The sequence below is a fragment of the Schistocerca nitens genome, chromosome 5 (genome assembly GCF_023898315.1).
Source record: "Schistocerca nitens isolate TAMUIC-IGC-003100 chromosome 5, iqSchNite1.1, whole genome shotgun sequence".
In the NCBI taxonomy this organism is placed as follows: Eukaryota; Metazoa; Arthropoda; class Insecta; order Orthoptera; family Acrididae; genus Schistocerca; species Schistocerca nitens.
In genome coordinates this window covers 387,026,044-387,043,715 of record NC_064618.1, presented here as the reverse complement: position 1 = coordinate 387,043,715, position 17,672 = coordinate 387,026,044, and the positions used below count along the sequence as shown (strand labels likewise).

Genomic DNA, 17,672 nt, shown 5'->3' with positions numbered 1-17,672 from the left:
TTTTTTGGTGCAGATTCTCGCTTGGTAACCCATTGTTTAGATTGTTCTTCGATCTCAGGAGTGTAGTAATGTATCCATGTTTCATCCACAGTGACGAAACGATGCTTGAAGTTCTGATTATTCTTCCTGAACAGCTGCAAACCATCCTTGCAGCACACGATTCCGTTTTTGGTCAAGCGTGAGCAATCGCGGAAGCCATCTTGCGGTTAGCTTTCTCATGTCCAAATGTTTATGCCAAATATTATGTGCAAAATATTATGTAGCTGTTCATTCGAGATGCCCACATCACTAGCAATCTCACGCACCTTAGCTCTTATGTCATCCATCACCACATCATGGATTTTATCAATGATTTCTGGAGTCGTAACCTCCACAGGGCTTCCAGAACGTTCATTATCACTTGTGCCCATATGGTCACTCCAAAAATTTTTAAAAAATTTATAAACTGTTCTAATCGAAGGTGCAGAGTCACCGTAATATTTATGAAGGTTATCTTTAGTCTCCTGAGGCGTTTTGCCGTTCATAAAGTAATTTTTAATCACCACACGAAATTCTTTTTCGTCCATTCTTTGACAATCACTTGACTTCCTTGATTCAAACGAATGCCAAACACAAAGAAGTAGACCAATATGGCTGAAACTTGGTGTGCGTTCTTTCCAAAAATGCTACTAACTAAACATGACCTCGATACGCGCGGATGGTGCCATCTCTCGGACTTTGCACGGACTTTTCAAACGCCCCTCGTATTGTAGGAGTAGCATTAGCAGATCGTACAGTTACCACGGCAGAGATAAGAGGGCTTGTGAGTGCATACGTGTCAACATAGACTGTTGCGAATCGGTTGTCAGTGGGACTACGGGAACCGACGCCTCCAGCGTGTCTTCCACTCAAGCCACAGCTTCGACGTGCTGCACGGCTCTAACTAGTGCCGTCAGAGGATCGTTTGAAAGATGGAATGGCGGGACTTGACCTCCAGCGATGAGAGCAGATTCAACCTGCACGAAAGGGATGGTTGTTTGCGCGTACGACGTAGAACTGCATTCGTCGAAGACGTACGGGCCTCACCGTAGTTCTTGTGATCCGGAGTGCCATAAGCTACAACTCTCGTTCAACTTTGGTGTTTCTGAAGAGACGCTAGCCAGCGCACGGTACGTGCAGAGTGTCGTCAGACCCGTTATTTTTCCGTTCTTGGAACAGGAAGGTGATGTGTTGTTCCAACAGGGTAATCCTCACCCACACACTATCCGTGAAACTCATCATGCTCTGAAAGACGTGCAGTTACTTCCCTGGCCAGCATGATCTCTGGACTTGATTCCAATCGAGCACGTGTGGGATATGATGCGAGGAAATGGGTTACTTCGACGTATCAGCAAACAACTCTTACAGAATAGCGTGAACGGGTTGAGCAGGCGAGGCATAACGTACCCCAGGATAGTACAGGGCTATTACAAATGATTGAAGCGATTTCATAAATTCACTGTAGATCCATTCATTGACATATGGTCACGACACACTACAGATACGTAGAAAAAATAAAGTTTTGTTTGGCTGAAGCCGCACTTCAGGTTTCTGCCGCCAGAGCGCCCGAGAGCGCAGTGAGACAAAATGGCGACAGGAGCCGAGAAAGCGTATGTCGTGCTTGAAATGCACTCACATCAGTCAGTCATAACAGTGCAACGACACTTCAGGACGAAGTTCAACAAAGATCCACCAACTGCTAACTCCATTCGGCGATGGTATGCGCAGTTTAAAGCTTCTGGATGCCTCTGTAAGGGGAAATCAACGGGTCGGCCTGCAGTGAGCGAAGAAACGGTTGAACGCGTGCGGGCAAGTTTCACGCGTAGCCCGCGGAAGTCGACGAATAAAGCAAGCAGGGAGCTAAGCGTACCACAGCCGACGGTTTGGAAAAAATTACGGAAACGGCTAAAGCAGAAGCTTTACCGTTTACAATTGCTACAAGCCCTGACACCCGATGACAAAGTCAAACGGTTTGAATTTTTGGCGCGGTTGCAACAGCTCATGGAAGAGGATGCGTTCGGTGCGAAACTTGTTTTCAGTGATGAAGCAACATTTTTTTTAATGGTGAAGTGAACAGACACAATGTGCGAATCTGGGCGGTAGAGAATCCTCACGCATTCGTGCAGCAAACTCGCAATTCACCAAAAGGTAACGTGTTTTGTGCAATCTCACGGTTTAAAGTTTACTGCCCCTTTTTCTTCTGCGAAAAAAACGTTACAGGACACGTGTATCTGGACATGCTGGAAAATTGGCTCATGCCACAACTGGAGACCGACAGCGCGGACTTCATCTTTCAACAGGATGGTGCTCCACCGCACTTCCATCCTGATGTTCGGCATTTCTTAAACAGGAGATTGGAAAACCGATGGATCGGTCGTGGTGGAGATCATGATCAGCAATTCATGTCATGGCCTCCACGCTCTCCCGACTTAACCCCATGCGATTTCTTTCTGTGTGGTTATGTGAAAGATTCAGTGTTTAAACCTCCTCTACCAAGAAACGTGCCAGAACTGCGAGCTCGCATCAACGATGCTTTCGAACTCATTGATGGGGACATGTTGCGCCGAGTGTCGGAGGAACTTGATTATCGGCTTGATGTCTGCCGAATCACTAAAGGGGCACATATCCAACATTTGTGAATGCCTAAAAAAACTTTTTTAGTTTTTATATGTGTGTGCAAAGCATTGTGGAAACATCTCAAATAATTTATATAACCCTGTATTCATCACTGCGGTCGAGGGGATGCCAGTGTCAGCGTCTGCATTGCCATCCATGGAGGCTACACGACTTATTGACGTGGGTCGAGAGGTGGTACCTCGTAACACGTAATGGCACTGACCTGCAAATGTAATCATCTCATGTACTCCATAAGCATTGTTGCAACAACAAATCTTGTGTGAATTGGAATCCTCGAAAAGGGCGAACTAATGTTTTTCCGGCAGCATATTCGTCGTCAGTGGTGAGAGCGTTGTTAGCAGCTAACAATGGGGAATACCACATTGTGTAACGGATATTTACAACTGAAAGAAAATACGATTGTTAACGACAGGCTTATTAGATTCAAACAATTGGTTCTCTTGAGTGATGTAGTAGTCTATATGCTAACAATTCTAGTATATATACTGAAAAAGAACATTCCGAATTTGTATTTCAAGAATAGCAGTTGACGGTACCTGAAGAAAATGTTGACTAGAGTACAGACAGTGGAAGTTCAGTAATTCAGAAACACAGCCTTCTAAATATTTCACTGTACACTGAAGCAATAAAATCGAGAATAGCTACAGAGAAGAAGAGCAAATCCAGTTGCACGTTTTATGACATGGAACAAAGTTTTCATTCAGCTAATAAACTAAAAGCCCTGTGATATTTGCAGTCTTATGTATTGTGTAGGATACAACGTCTGCGACGAAGTAATAACACATAAAAAAGTTTATTGTTGTGTGTGTTACTATCTGGGATACTAAGCAACACATTGGTGGGTTCGGTTTGCTGAATAGATCTCAATTCATATCTCTAGAGGATAGAAGGTAGATGTAGAAAGAAAATGTGGTTCACTAAATGAAGAATCGTAGCCTCATAATACGGGCTTCGAAACGAGAAACTGAGAAATACTTACCTGCAGTGGCAACCGTCGTAACGCACATCAAACGCGGTGTGAACAATATATTTCGCACAGTGAAAGGAGAAGCTTAGCACAGATTTTATGAATTACAGACGGCTCTGCATGTCGTCAAGGTCAAGAGGAATGAAGGTGAAATAGCTGGACAACTGTGACTGCCAATGGACCTTTACATATCGTCCTGGTATTACCCTACACTAATTGTCATGGGCGACCGGGATTTGAAACCCGTTCTCCCGTCTACAAGACTGAAGCAACCGTTTATTTTCTCATGTGAAGAGAAAATATTGATTAAATAAAAAAAAATTTTAATGCAAAGACCCTTTTAATGCCTTGGCCGAAATTTTCATTACACAATTAAAGCACGATTTCTAATCTCGGTTGCAGTATAAAGCCATCTTCAGATCTGTTCTCAAATGGACGAAAAGCAACACAAGGAAATTTTGTACGTTAAAGTATTAAGTACATTAAGTACAATGGTGTTAAGTACATTATAGGATATAAAACAATGCACAGCAGCTGAACAAAACATACGGTGTCTCTTTTCTCAGAGACGTCAGGCGGATATTATCTGATGTTGTAGCAGATATTTGCGATTTCCTTTTAGCTATTTGTACCTGGAGTCACCACGAAGGAATACTGGTCATCACGTTTGCAAGCGTCGCCCAGCGTCGACACAAATCGTCTGGTGTTCTTTTTTGTTTTTTGTTTTGTGTGTTTTCTTTCTTTTTTTTTGCTATAACAAACAAAATGGATTTTAAAGCGGAATTTTACTTGGCCATTCGATAGAGCGGTTCCACATTAGCCGTAGTGCGATATTCGTTCTATCGATGTGCTCTACCAGGGACATTAAAACAAGGACTGACGAGCGATAGTACGGCTCTGGCCTGCGCTTATTGCCACCGCCTTGCAATAGCACTGCTGAGTCACTACTGGAACACTGTTTTTATTTTTCGTGTTTTACTGTCCCTGGTAGAGCATATCGATAAAACTAATTATCGACCGCTCTGTGGAATGGCCACGTAAAGTTCCGTTTTAATATTTATTTTGTTATTTTAAACATAGCTGCACAACAGCAACGGTTCCACGTATTAAAAATTACTAACAGCCGACCAGTTGCAATGGATAAAGAATTCTTTACCTAGGTTTCAACAAATTTAAATTTGTCTTCTTCAGAAGGTGGCAATTTTACATTAGTATGGACTGATGTATCATCGCCGTTTTTACAAATGTCGGCATAAGTCCATTTGTCAAAATTAAAATATAGCCCTAGAAATAGGGTTTGTCAAATAAATATAAACTAGTACATGGATGTTGCAGAGCTCGGTTGTGAGCTCTGCAACATCCATGTACTAGTTTATATTTATTTGACAAACCCTATTTCTAGGGCTATATTTTAATTTTGACAAATGGACTTAGGCCGACATTTGTAAAAACGGCCATGATACATCAGTCCATACTAATGTAAAATTGTCACCTTCTGAAGTAGACAAATTTAAATTTGTTGAAACCTAGATAAAGAATTCTTTGGCCGGCCGGTGTGGCCGTGCGGTTCTAAGCGCGTCAGTTTGGAACCGCGTGACCGCTACGGTCGCAGGTTCGAATCCTGCCTCGGGCATGGATGTGTGTGATGTCCTTAGGTTAGTTAGGTTTAAGCAGTTCTGAGTTCTAGGGGACTGATGACCTCAGTAGTTAAGTCCCATAGTGCTCAGAGCCATTTGAACCAATTTGGAAAGAATTCTTTATCCATTGGAACTGGTCGGCTGTTAATAATTTTTAATTTATTTTGTTTGTTATAGGAACGCTGGGCGTAGCACGGAAGACGTGATGAGCAGTATCTCAACTACACATTGGAAAAACGAAACTGCAAGTATGTGCCGCAACACCAGGGAAAATGCACCTGGAGACTCGCGCTGGACACACCGAGTGTATGGAAAGCCAATCCCTATATTAAAGCGAACAACTAACAAATCCACTTAACGGTATTGTGTAAATAACATCTTATTTCTTTTAAGTTAGTTTATCGTTCAAATCGAACAAAAGCGGTGAATATGCTTAATAATTAGCTGTAGTATTGCAATGACATGCATTCGTATTGTTGGCCAAAACTATTACGACAGAATGTAGTTAAAAACCATCCCGAGGGTGCCATATTGTACAGTTGCCGAAAAGAATTTCAGACGAAACATCTTAAAAAGCATTTACCTAAATCCAAGTAAATTTAAAATTATAAATTAGGTACAAATTTTCTGGATTTCTGTCTTGAATTATTGACATTTACATAGGATTTATATCTTACATACAGCGTGCTGCCAGTTAACTATATAACACAGCTTCCCTGTCCTGTAATTTTAACTTCTTTCGCCTCTTTCTTTATAATTTTTTGTTTACTGGTTTATGTCCTACTTTATTGCACAAAGTTTTCTGAGATTACTTTTCAGTTGCTTATAGATCTGAAGATCAACGTGCTTGGATTTATTATGAAAAGGCGTTGAAAGGTTTTTACATTAAAAAAAATTTATTTACTAAGTTACATTAAGGACGCCGTCTTTTCCCTGCCGCTGTCAGGCTTCGCCAAAAGAGACATCATCATCACTTGGTTATATGCCTTACGGCAGGTTTAGACTTCATAGCCTACGTGCTTCTCTGGACTCTGCTCTCCTTGTGATGTACTGACGTCATCCAGCATCTGGTATCTTCATCTGCCTTCCGTCTTTTCCCCTCCCCTACAGGGCGATCTCGTCTCAAATTATGTTCTATCCAATTTATGTTCGTATTCTCCAACATCAGCAACACCCCACCCTCTTCTGCAAGCAGCCTCAGCATCCTCTCCTTCCCTACATTATCAGTCCTGAAGATCTCCATTCTGCGTCATATCCACATTTCACAAGCTTTCAGTTCTCCTCTTCTCCTTCTTTCTCAAGTCGAGGTCTCTGCTCCGTACAAGACCACGCTCTGTATCAGACATCTCACTGCTTGATTTGTTAATTGTGTGTCAAGATCACTACCTAAACGTCTTTTGTGCTTTTGAAATGCTTGTTTCGTCAGCGCCATTCTGACTTTGATAGCCTGTTCACAATCTATATCTTCCTTAAGCAAGTTTCCTAAACACTTGACTGCTCTCACCTGTTCTGTGGTTCCTTCCCTCAACTTATACCTCGCTCTTCTTTCTTTACACCTATAACCGTGTCTATCTTTTCTTTTTGTTTATTTACATACCGTTTGCTACACAGGCTTCATTCAGGTCATTGTCGTATGAATAAGTGTCTCTTCAATTTTTGCAAGAATCACCGTATCATCTGCGAACCTTATGCGTTCTGTTTTCCTTCGCGCTATCATAACACTTCTTTTCTCATCCAAGCAACTTTTCAGTATTTCCTCCAAATAAATGTTAAACCCGATCGGCGAGAGACTACAACCCTGTCCAACTCATCTCCCGATTTGCTGTTTCCCAAAGTCTCATTTCCTACTCGTACCCTCGCAAAAAAAGGTTTAAATGGCTCTAAGCTCTATGGGACTTAACATCTGAAGTCATCAGTCCTCTAGACATAGAACTACTTAAACCTAACCTATCCTAAGGACATGACACACATCCATACCCGAGGCAGGATTCGCACCTGCGACCGTAGCAGCACTGCTGTGCCGGACTTAAGCGCCAAGAACTTCTCGGCCACAGCGGCCGGCCGTACCCTTCCCTTCTGATTCAAGTACAGATTTATAACTAGTATTCTCTCCTTCCATTTTACTCCCTTCCTGTTCAATATAACCATCGGATCTAGCCTCGAATACGTCCTAGCCCTTTTCCGTGTATCTTTCACCATTAGTCCTATGTCCAGTGATATCTCATGTGCCTTTTTCCGTTCTGAAACCGTACTGCTCCTCTCAAAGTGCCTCTTCAGCGTTCCGTATAGTCTACTCAGATCTCAAATATGAACTTTTGCTGTCAGCGATATTAGGCTGATAGCTCTGTGATCATCACTTTTTCAGAACTCACCCTCTTCGGGATTGGGTCAATTACGGATAAAAGGACCAATTCCCAGTAGTCGTAGATCTAACTGTAAAGAAATCTCAATTCACTTTCACCTGTTTCTCTTAACCGCTTTGAGATTTTTGCTGGAATATCATCTACTTCTACTTGATTACTCCGGAATTTACAGTTAAGAGCGTAGCAGAGGATTCATCGAACCACATTCAACCTGTTTCTCTACTGTTCCACTCATGAACAGAGTGCAGGAGAATGACCACTGCAATCATTCCGCGTGAGCTTTGATTTCTCATATTTTCTCATGATGATCATTTCTCCCTATGTAAGTAGGCGCCAACAAAATATTTTAACTCTGAGGAGAAAGTTAGTGATTTAAATTCCGTGAGAAGATCCTGCAGCTACGAAAAACGGAAAAACGCTTTTAATGACTGCCACCCCAATTAGAGTATCATACCATGGCACTCTCTCACTTTTTTCGCGATAATACGAAACAAGCTGCTCTTCTTTGAACTTTTTCGGTGTCCTCCGGCAGTCAAGTAGATGCGGATACCACGCCCGCATCTCGTGGTCGTGCGGTAGCGTTCTCGCTTCCCACGCCCGGGTTCCCGGGTTCGATTCCCGGCGGGGTCAGGGATTTTCTCTGCCTCGTGATGGCTGGGTGTTGTGTGCTGTCCTTAGGTTAGTTAGGTTTAAGTAGTTCTAAGTTCTAGGGGACTTATGACCACAGCAGTTGAGTCCCATAGTGCTCAGAGCCATTTTTTTTTTGCGGATACCACGCAGCACAGCAGTAATCCAGAGGAGTGCGACAAACGTAGTGTCAGCAGTCTATTTAGCGACCTGTTGCATTTTGAAGGTGAACTCTCAATAAATCACAGTCTTTGGTTTGCTTTCCCCACTACATTATCTACGAGGTCGTTCCAGTTTATGTTATTCGTAATTATAATCCCAAAGAGTTTAAATAAATTGAGAACCTATAAATTTGAGTGATTTATCTTGTAATCTAAATTTAGTGGATTACTTTTAGTACTCATTTATATGGCGTCACGCTTTTCATTATTTAGAATCAACAGCTATTTTTGACACCATCAGTTAGCCTGTCTAAATCATTTACAGGATGGTAAATGACAGTATCATCTGCAAACAGTCTTAGAGGGCTGCTAAGATGATACTCCGTAGACACGAAATTTGATTAGAAGTTTTTTGTGAGGAACAGTGTCGAAAGCCTTCTGGAAATCCAAAAAATATGAAATCAGCTTGACATCCCCTGTCGATAGCACTCATTACCTCGTATGGATAAAGAGCTAGTTGTCTTTCTCAGGAACGATATTTTCTGTATCCGTGCTGGCTGTCTATCAATAAACAGTTTTCTTCGAGGTAATTCATAATGTTCGAACAAAATTTAGGTTCCAGAATCCTTTTGCAAATCGACGTTAGCGATGTGCGTCTGTAATTTAGCGGATTATTCCTGTTCCCTTTCTTGCGTATTGATGAGACGTCTGCAACTTTCCAGTCTTTAGGAACGGACTTTTCGACGAGCGAGCGGTTGTGTATGATTGCTAATTATGGAGCTATTGTATCAGCATTCTCTGAAAGGAAACTGACTAGTATACAAACTGGACTGGAGGCTTTGCCTATATTAAGTGGTTTAAGTTGCTTCGCTGCACCGATATTGTCAACTTTTCTTGATTCTAATTCTGGAACCTTTACTTCGTCAATCTTTTTGGTTTTTCATTTCCTCCAAAGCTTTACTTAGTTCTGATCCTTAGCTGATCAGAGGATCTTTTATTAGCGTCACAGAGACTTTTAATACACTCTTTCCACCTATCCTGAACTTGGTGTGACTCGCATAATAGTGTTCCGTCTTTTCTTTCTATCTCCACATTAGATCTGTTCTTCCTATCCCGAAAAAAGGAAAACGCCTAAAATTTCCGTAATAAGTTTTCAGTTAAAAGGCGTGTCCATTATAAAATAAAACGGACAACAGAGATCTCATTCCGTGCATGTGGATAACTTAGAAGCCCAGAGTTTCATGTAATAGGAAGTAATCAGAGAGTGAAATGAAGCGAGAATAAAGGAATATTTTCCAGGGAGACGCTGTATTCGAAATAATTACATTCATTGTGGAGCGGGAGGGGAGGGGGGGGGGGGGTTCGAGGTACAAAAGACAAAGACGAATCTGAGACTTATTACAGGCGGTGTAAAGGAGAAAACCTAGAAGCTATGGGCTGATGGGCTGATGGGCTGATGGATGGCAGAGAGCGTACTTCATGACGTTCTCTCCCCGCTGTGAATGTAGAAGCCAAAACGTGCCAGACGCTAACATGAAACCCTGAAAAGACTTCTATGTTGGAAAGCCGTCTGCTTATGATATAGTGTCTCCGAAGAATAACATTATGTGGTTCATAGACAGATTAACTTCGTGTGTCGAAATTACCACAGTTCAGATTTTTTTGTACCAATTGCTTTATTTCAGTCATAAATCATCTGATTAGTTCGATGCAGCGTTTGCTAAATTCCTCTTTTGTGCCAACCTCTTCATCTGAGGGTAGTAGTTACACGCTACATCCACAATGATTTGTAGGGTATCTTCCAATGTCAGTCTTCCCCTACAGTTTTTATGCTCTACAGCACCCTCTATTAGGGGTTTTTTCATTCTGCCATTCACCGTATGGTAACTACTCCTTCATCACCTGCCGATCAATAAAAAGATTTGAATGTCATCAAAGCGATTGCGGTTAGTAATGGGTACAACCAGAATATGATTGATTACATGTTCAGTAAGTAATCTTCCCAAAACTGTTCGACTTTGAGCAGCAACCTTCCCACTAATAGCAAAGAAGCTAAAAAATTTATTTCTGTTCCTTTCTTGGGCAATATATCATATAGGATAAAACGTCTTCTAATGAAAAACTATAACTGTAACGTCTCCTTCTCTACAGATAACAGTTTAAAGAGAAATCTTGTACATTCAGTAGAGATCGCCGGCTATTGGTTTTCCAATTCAGGTGTTTACAAACTAACCTGTAACAACTGTCCTACATATTATATTGGTCAAACAGGCAGAGCTGTAAAAACAAGATATAAAGAACACCTATTAGGTAGAAAAGGAGCGAATATACACAATTCTACTTTTGCTGAACACCTCCTGATAACCAGTCATACGCCGAAACATTCAGAAGACACTGTTGTCCTACACAGAGAAGACAAAGGGCGTAGATTAGATATGTGGGAAGAAATGATAATTAAATAGACACCCTAGCTGCAAGCAGGCGTTGATACACTTCATTGGGGACATGTTGAAAATGTGTGCCCCGACCGGGACTCGAACCCGGGATCTCCTACTTACATGGCAGACGCTCTATCCATCTGAGCCATCGCGGGCACAGAGGATAGTGCGTCTGCAGGTACTTATCCCTTGCACGCTCCCCGTGTGATCCACATTCCCAACATGTCCAAAACACTACATTCGTAGTGCGCCTAATAGATGTTTGCCCATCATACTCATTACTCGTGGCAGATTAATCTACCAAGTCCCGTACGAGTTCGGGCATAACGTGTGCGTTCGCACAAGAAGGTCAAAGGCCGGGAACCCATATTTTTAACTATATATGACGGTATTATCTGTTCCCGAAAGAACAGTTACCGTCGATGACCATGCAGCTTTGCTAGAAATGAAATGATAATTAAATAGACACCCTAGCTGCAAGCAGGCGTTGATACACTTCATTGGGGACATGTTGAAAATGTGTGCCCCGACCGGGACTCGAACCCGGGATCTCCTGCTTACATGGCAGACGCTGCCATGGCAAAGCTGCATGGTCATCGACGGTAACTGTTCTTTCGGGAACAGATACTACCGTCATATATAGTTAAAATATGGCTTCCCGGCCTTTGACCTTCTTGTGCGAACGCACACGCTATGCCCGAACTCGTACGGGACTTGGTAGATTAATCTGCCACGAGTAATGAGTATGATGGGCAAACATCTATTAGGCGCACTACGAATGTAGTGTTCTGGACATGTTGGGAATGTGGATCTCACGGGGAGCGTGCAAGGGATAAGTCCCTGCAGACGCACTATCCTCTGTGCCCGCGGTGGCTCAGATGGATAGAGCGTCTGCCATGTAAGCAGGAGATCCCGGATTCGAGTCCCGGTCGGGGCACACATTTTCAACATGTCCCCAATGAAGTGTATCAACGCCTGCTTGCAGCTAGGGTGTCTATTTAATTATCATTTCATTTCTAGCAAAGCTGCATGGTCATCGACGGTAACTGTTCTTTCGGGAACAGATACTACCGTCATATATACACTCCTGGAAATGGAAAAAAGAACACATTGACACCGGTGTGTCAGACTCACCATACTTGCTCCGGACACTGCGAGAGGGCTGTACAAGCAATGATCACACGCACGGCACAGCGGACACACCAGGAACCGCGGTGTTGACCGTCGAATGGCGCTAGCTGCGCAGCATTTGTGCACCGCCGCCGTCAGTGTCAGCCAGTTTGCCGTGGCATACGGAGCTCCATCGCAGTCTTTAACACTGGTAGCATGCCGCGACAGCGTGGACGTGAACCGTATGTGCAGTTGACGGACTTTGAGCGAGGGCGTATAGTGGGCATGCGGGAGGCCGGGTGGACGTACCGCCGAATTGCTCAACACGTGGGGCGTGAGGTCTCCACAGTACATCGATGTTGTCGCCAGTGGTCGGCGGAAGGTGCACGTGCCCGTCGACCTGGGACCGGACCGCAGCGACGCACGGATGCACGCCAAGACCGTAGGATCCTACGCAGTGCCGTAGGGGACCGCACCGCCACTTCCCAGCAAATTAGGGACACTGTTGCTCCTGGGGTATCGGCGAGGACCATTCGCAACCGTCTCCATGAAGCTGGGCTACGGTCCCGCGCACCGTTAGGCCGTCTTCCGCTCACGCCCCAACATCGTGCAGCCCGCCTCCAGTGGTGTCGCGACAGGCGTGAATGGAGGGACGAATGGAGACGTGTCGTCTTCAGCGATGAGAGTCGCTTCTGCCTTGGTGCCAATGATGGTCGTATGCGTGTTTGGCGCCGTGCAGGTGAGCGCCACAATCAGGACTGCATACGACCGAGGCACACAGGGCCAACACCCGGCATCATGGTGTGGGGAGCGATCTCCTACACTGGCCGTACACCACTGGTGATCGTCGAGGGGACACTGAATAGTGCACGGTACATCCAAACCGTCATCGAACCCATCGTTCTACCATTCCTAGACCGGCAAGGGAACTTGCTGTTCCAACAGGACAATGCACGTCCGCATGTATCCCGTGCCACCCAACGTGCTCTAGAAGGTGTAAGTCAACTACCCTGGCCAGCAAGATCTCCGGATCTGTCCCCCATTGAGCATGTTTGGGACTGGATGAAGCGTCGTCTCACGCGGTCTGCACGTCCAGCACGAACGCTGGTCCAGCTGAGGCGCCAGGTGGAAATGGCATGGCAAGCCGTTCCACAGGACTACATCCAGCATCTCTACGATCGTCTCCATGGGAGAATAGCAGCCTGCATTGCTGCGAAAGGTGGATATACACTGTACTAGTGCCGACATTGTGCATGCTCTGTTGCCTGTGTCTATGTGCCTGTGGTTCTGTCAGTGTGATCATGTGATGTATCTGACCCCAGGAATGTGTCAATAAAGTTTCCCCTTCCTGGGACAATGAATTCACGGTGTTCTTATTTCAATTTCCAGGAGTGTAGTTAAAAATATGTGGGAAGAGTTACAAATTTTCAATCATCTTGAGCTCAAGGACTGTAATATACTGAACAACCAGTTGACCCTTGTTTGTAGACAATTTTTTGAATGCTTTAAACCTGTACTGTTTACGGTATAACATTAATGCTGGTAACCTCAGTGATTTATTTCCTCAGGAAGCTATGATGCACCTTCAGTGCTTTAAGCTCACTACTCCTTATGTAATGTATGTTTGTTACTACGTCGGCCCTTATGTGATTTTGCCTGGCTCTAAAATTTAGTTTTTCCTGTGAATGTGTATTAACAGGATCGTGTAGAAGTGTTCGTAATTCTTTCTTGACAAGAGCCATTATTGTCAATTTTATGTATACCGTTGTGGGCTTCACTAATATAGTAATGTAATTTTTTATATAATTTGGCTGTATATGACACTGGGCGTAAGTTTCTCGGCGTAAGCGCCACCTACCTTTTTTGATGTGTAACTACATTATTTGTACCAATGCTCCCATACTGTTATAACGGGAATGTTAATTTCCTTCCTTTTGTGTTGTTACTCTACCTAAGGACGTTATTAATACTGATAATTTACACGTTGCCTTTGTACGCCAATTGGCACATGCTTCTCATCACGAGCGCCACCTGCCCTGTTTGCGGAGTAACTACGCTCGCCGATTACACTCAGTCGTTTGTGAGCTCTGCAAGTTCCATGAGCTATTTTATATTAACGTGACAAACCCTAATTCTAGGGCTATATTTTATTTTTGACACATGGATCTATGCCGAGAATTGTAAAAAAGGCGATGGTACATTAGTCCTTACTAATGTAAAATTGTAAGTACCAGTCGTCGTTACCATACTTCGGTAATGCAAGAGTTCTCTAATTTGTCTTAAAATTCATTCTTGGCCTATAAGTTTCATACATTTCTAATGTAATCTATGATGTTCATTGCCCTTAGGTTACCTTCTGAAGAAGACAAATTTATCTTTGTCGAAACCTAGGTAAAGAATTTCTCTATCCATTGCAACTAGTCGGCTGTTTTATAATTTTATTTTGTGAGGGGAGAGTGTTATACATTGGAATTGTTTCAAAATTTTCACCTCGTGCCAGTCCTGTAACAGAAATTCAATATATTTTCTTAATCCAGTCTGAAATAGCAGCATTCACTTTATTTGTCCTGCAGTCTTTTTCGGAAATTACAAGAATTTCTCCTGAAAAGTTAGGTTTTTACAAATGTGGCAAGCTGTTCAAAGTTTTAACATGGTCATATGCCTATGAATAAATACTGTATTCATATTCAGAAGTGTTGCAACTGAGAAAACCTTGGCAGCATTGGATTAATATTTTATGTGTTATATGAGATATTATTAATTCTACTACGTACCAATAATCAGTACATGAAGCCTAGGCAAGAAGTATTATCAAAAACCAGCTATAAGCTAAAAAATCATGCTGAAAACTTTGGAAGTCGAACACGAGTAATTTTGGACAAAATGTTAAAAAAAAAAACTTTTCGTGTAACACAGAAGTTCCGGAAGCAAGGTAATAGTAAATAATAATAAGAAACCAAGTGACTTTTAATTTTCTTCTGTTCGTTCTCGTTCAAGGTGTTGTAGTGGTTCCACATATTTAACCAACACCCATTCTTCCAAAAATGATCTTCAGCATGTTGCTGTAGTGCTTCTTGTGGTTGCGATACGTGCTGATTTTTGCATATTCACACTTCATGTAAACGCGGAATTCCATCTCGTTGTCCGACCCAAGTTTGTGGATGACATAACTAACATATTTTCCTAGTAACCAGCTAATGGCGTTGGTTTTTAATTTCGGAAAGTAGATCATATCTGGTCTCAGGAGGAGCGATGGCGTTATATATTCCTTAGAGGATCTGGTGAGAAAGGCGATTTGTTGCCTGATCCAATTCCAGTTATGCACATTGCCACCACAGGTGAATCTGTGGATGAGTGTATCCACCAGATGGCATTTTCCACAAAGGTGTGTCTGGTTTAAACCGATCCCATATAGTCTCTCGTTGGTGCAGATGACATTGGTTCAAATGGTTCTGAGCACTATGGGACTCAACTGCTGTGGTCATAAGTCCCCTAGAACTTAGAACTACTTAAACCTAACTAACCTAAGGACAGCACACAACACCCAGCCATCACGAGGCAGAGAAAATCCCTGACCCCGCCGGGAATCGAACCCGGATACCCGGGCGTGGGAAGCGAGAACGCTACCGCACGACCACGAGATGCGGGCACAGATGACATTGTTAACTGTTTTTGTAGTATGCGGAAATAGCGTCTGTAGATAGCCCGGCATAGTTGATGTTCCGCCATACAGCTTTCCAGTCACAATTTGGGAATTTCGTTTCAATTTTGTTTCTGCCCTCATTTAACTTCCATTCAACTATGATGTCGCGCGCTGTGATACGTGTGTTGCTTCTGATTTCGTCACTAAGATAACTTGCTTCGAGGAAAAAGTTCCTCACATACTGCAGACGGGCGTTAATCCTTCGCACATCAATCGGTGCTTGCAGGCTATGGGGTGTCGCAGCCTCAAAGAGCTTTGCGGTTATACATTGTGGAAGTTTTCTGAGTATATGGAAAGTCCGTTTGAGGAACAGAGCAGACGCTTTATTGCGAATATCCACCAAACTGAGGCCCCCGTCTCTGACATCCAGTATAACGGTAGTCGCACCAACCCTGAATGTCTCCTCGCCATAAATAATTGGTAACAGTGGACATGATCCCTTTCGCTACTAATTTAGGGATTGGAAATACCTGCGCAGTGAAATACGCTTTAGACAAAACGCAGGCCGGCCGCGGTGGTCTAGCGGTTCTGGCGCTGCAGTCCGGAACCGCGGGACTGCTACGGTCGCAGGTTCGAATCCTGCCTCGGGCATGGGTGTGTGTGATGTCCTTAGGTTAGTTAGGTTTAAGTAGTTCTAAGTTCTAGGGGACTTATGACCTAAGATGTTGAGTCCCATAGTGCTCAGAGCCATTTGAACCATTTGAACCACAAAACGCAGGAGTTGATGAATCTGACTTTTTGCACCAGGACCATAGTTCGATGGATGTTCTCCATTACAGCACCATTAACTTTCCTCCTAGTTTCCGTCCAGTTAAAAGCAGCCATCCTCATCGGACATGCAATTAACGTTATTCCCAAAGTTTTATGTTTGTTGCCTTGTTTTGGCCATGCCAGTCGGAGGTGATCTAGGCCCCGTAGATTCAATATTTTACTTTTGTTTTCATTTGTTATCGCTCCCGACGCTAGAAAATACCTTTGGATTTCTCTCTCCAGTGTAACTGTCTCCTCCTAATTCCTTATTACAACGCCCACGTCATCAGCATAAGCTCGTATGACAGTTTTCTCACCACTCAATGTTCTGCCTGTTAATCTTGCGTGGACAGTGCGGAGGAAGGGCTCTAAAGACACGGGAAATAAAAACATAGATAAGGGACTGCCCTGTGGAATCCCTCGCCTTATCTGTATGGGTTTAGATGTTTGGCCATTGATTGCTATTTTCGCATTTATACCTGTTGCAATATTTCTTAGCATGTTGACAATCTGGGTGTGGAAATCCATTCTTGACAGCGTCGCAAAGAGGTATCTATGACTAACGCGGTCAAAAGCTTTGTTGAAATCTATAAAGATTAAAGCACATTTTATACTTGTCACTGAGGTAATTGCAATGACGTCTCTGTATGCAGATAGACTTTCGAATATCGTTTTGGTCGGAGAACAAGATTGATGATGACTCAATATTTTGTTGGAAAAGGCAGAGAGTCTTTTGTTGACAATACGCGAAATTATTTTTTAATCAGAATTTAGTAGCGAAAGAGGCCGAAAATTGTTTAAGTTGGTTTTGCCTTTTAGGAATCAGTACTTTTTTTACTTTCCTTAAACTCTGCAGGGACCGTTTTTCCGTTCAGGACCTCATTCACCATGGAAGTGATCTTGTCCCCAATTATAGACCAGTAGCGGGCACAAAACTCCGCAGGGAGGCCATCAAGTCCCGGAGATTTTTTGAGAGTTGAGTTACGCACTGCCTCAAGCACTTCATCTTTAGTTAATAAGGGACAGGATGTCAGCGTTGTCTGTTCCCGACAATTGTGGACCTAAAATAGTGAGAAAGTCCTCGAGAGCTGCATCTTCCACTGTGGTAGGGGTATATAAGGTTTCATAGTACCTGTGGACTTCGTCCAGTATTTCTTTCTGGCATTTGAGCCTCGTACCAGTATGCGTCTGGACTTCATCAATAAAAGTTAGACGTCTGTTTTTAGCATGCCGCACCAAGTGATACAGAGAAGCTGTTTCA

The 17,672-nt window shown here is 43.2% G+C and overlaps 1 non-coding gene across 1 annotated transcript; it reads right to left on the bottom strand.

Annotated features, from left to right (window-relative positions):
• Nucleotides 1–10,929: 10,929 nt before the first annotated feature.
• Nucleotides 10,930–11,004, bottom strand: Trnat-ugu (transfer RNA threonine (anticodon UGU)). The gene has a single exon. It is a non-coding gene; the product is annotated as a tRNA-Thr (tRNA).
• Nucleotides 11,005–17,672: the final 6,668 nt, after the last annotated feature.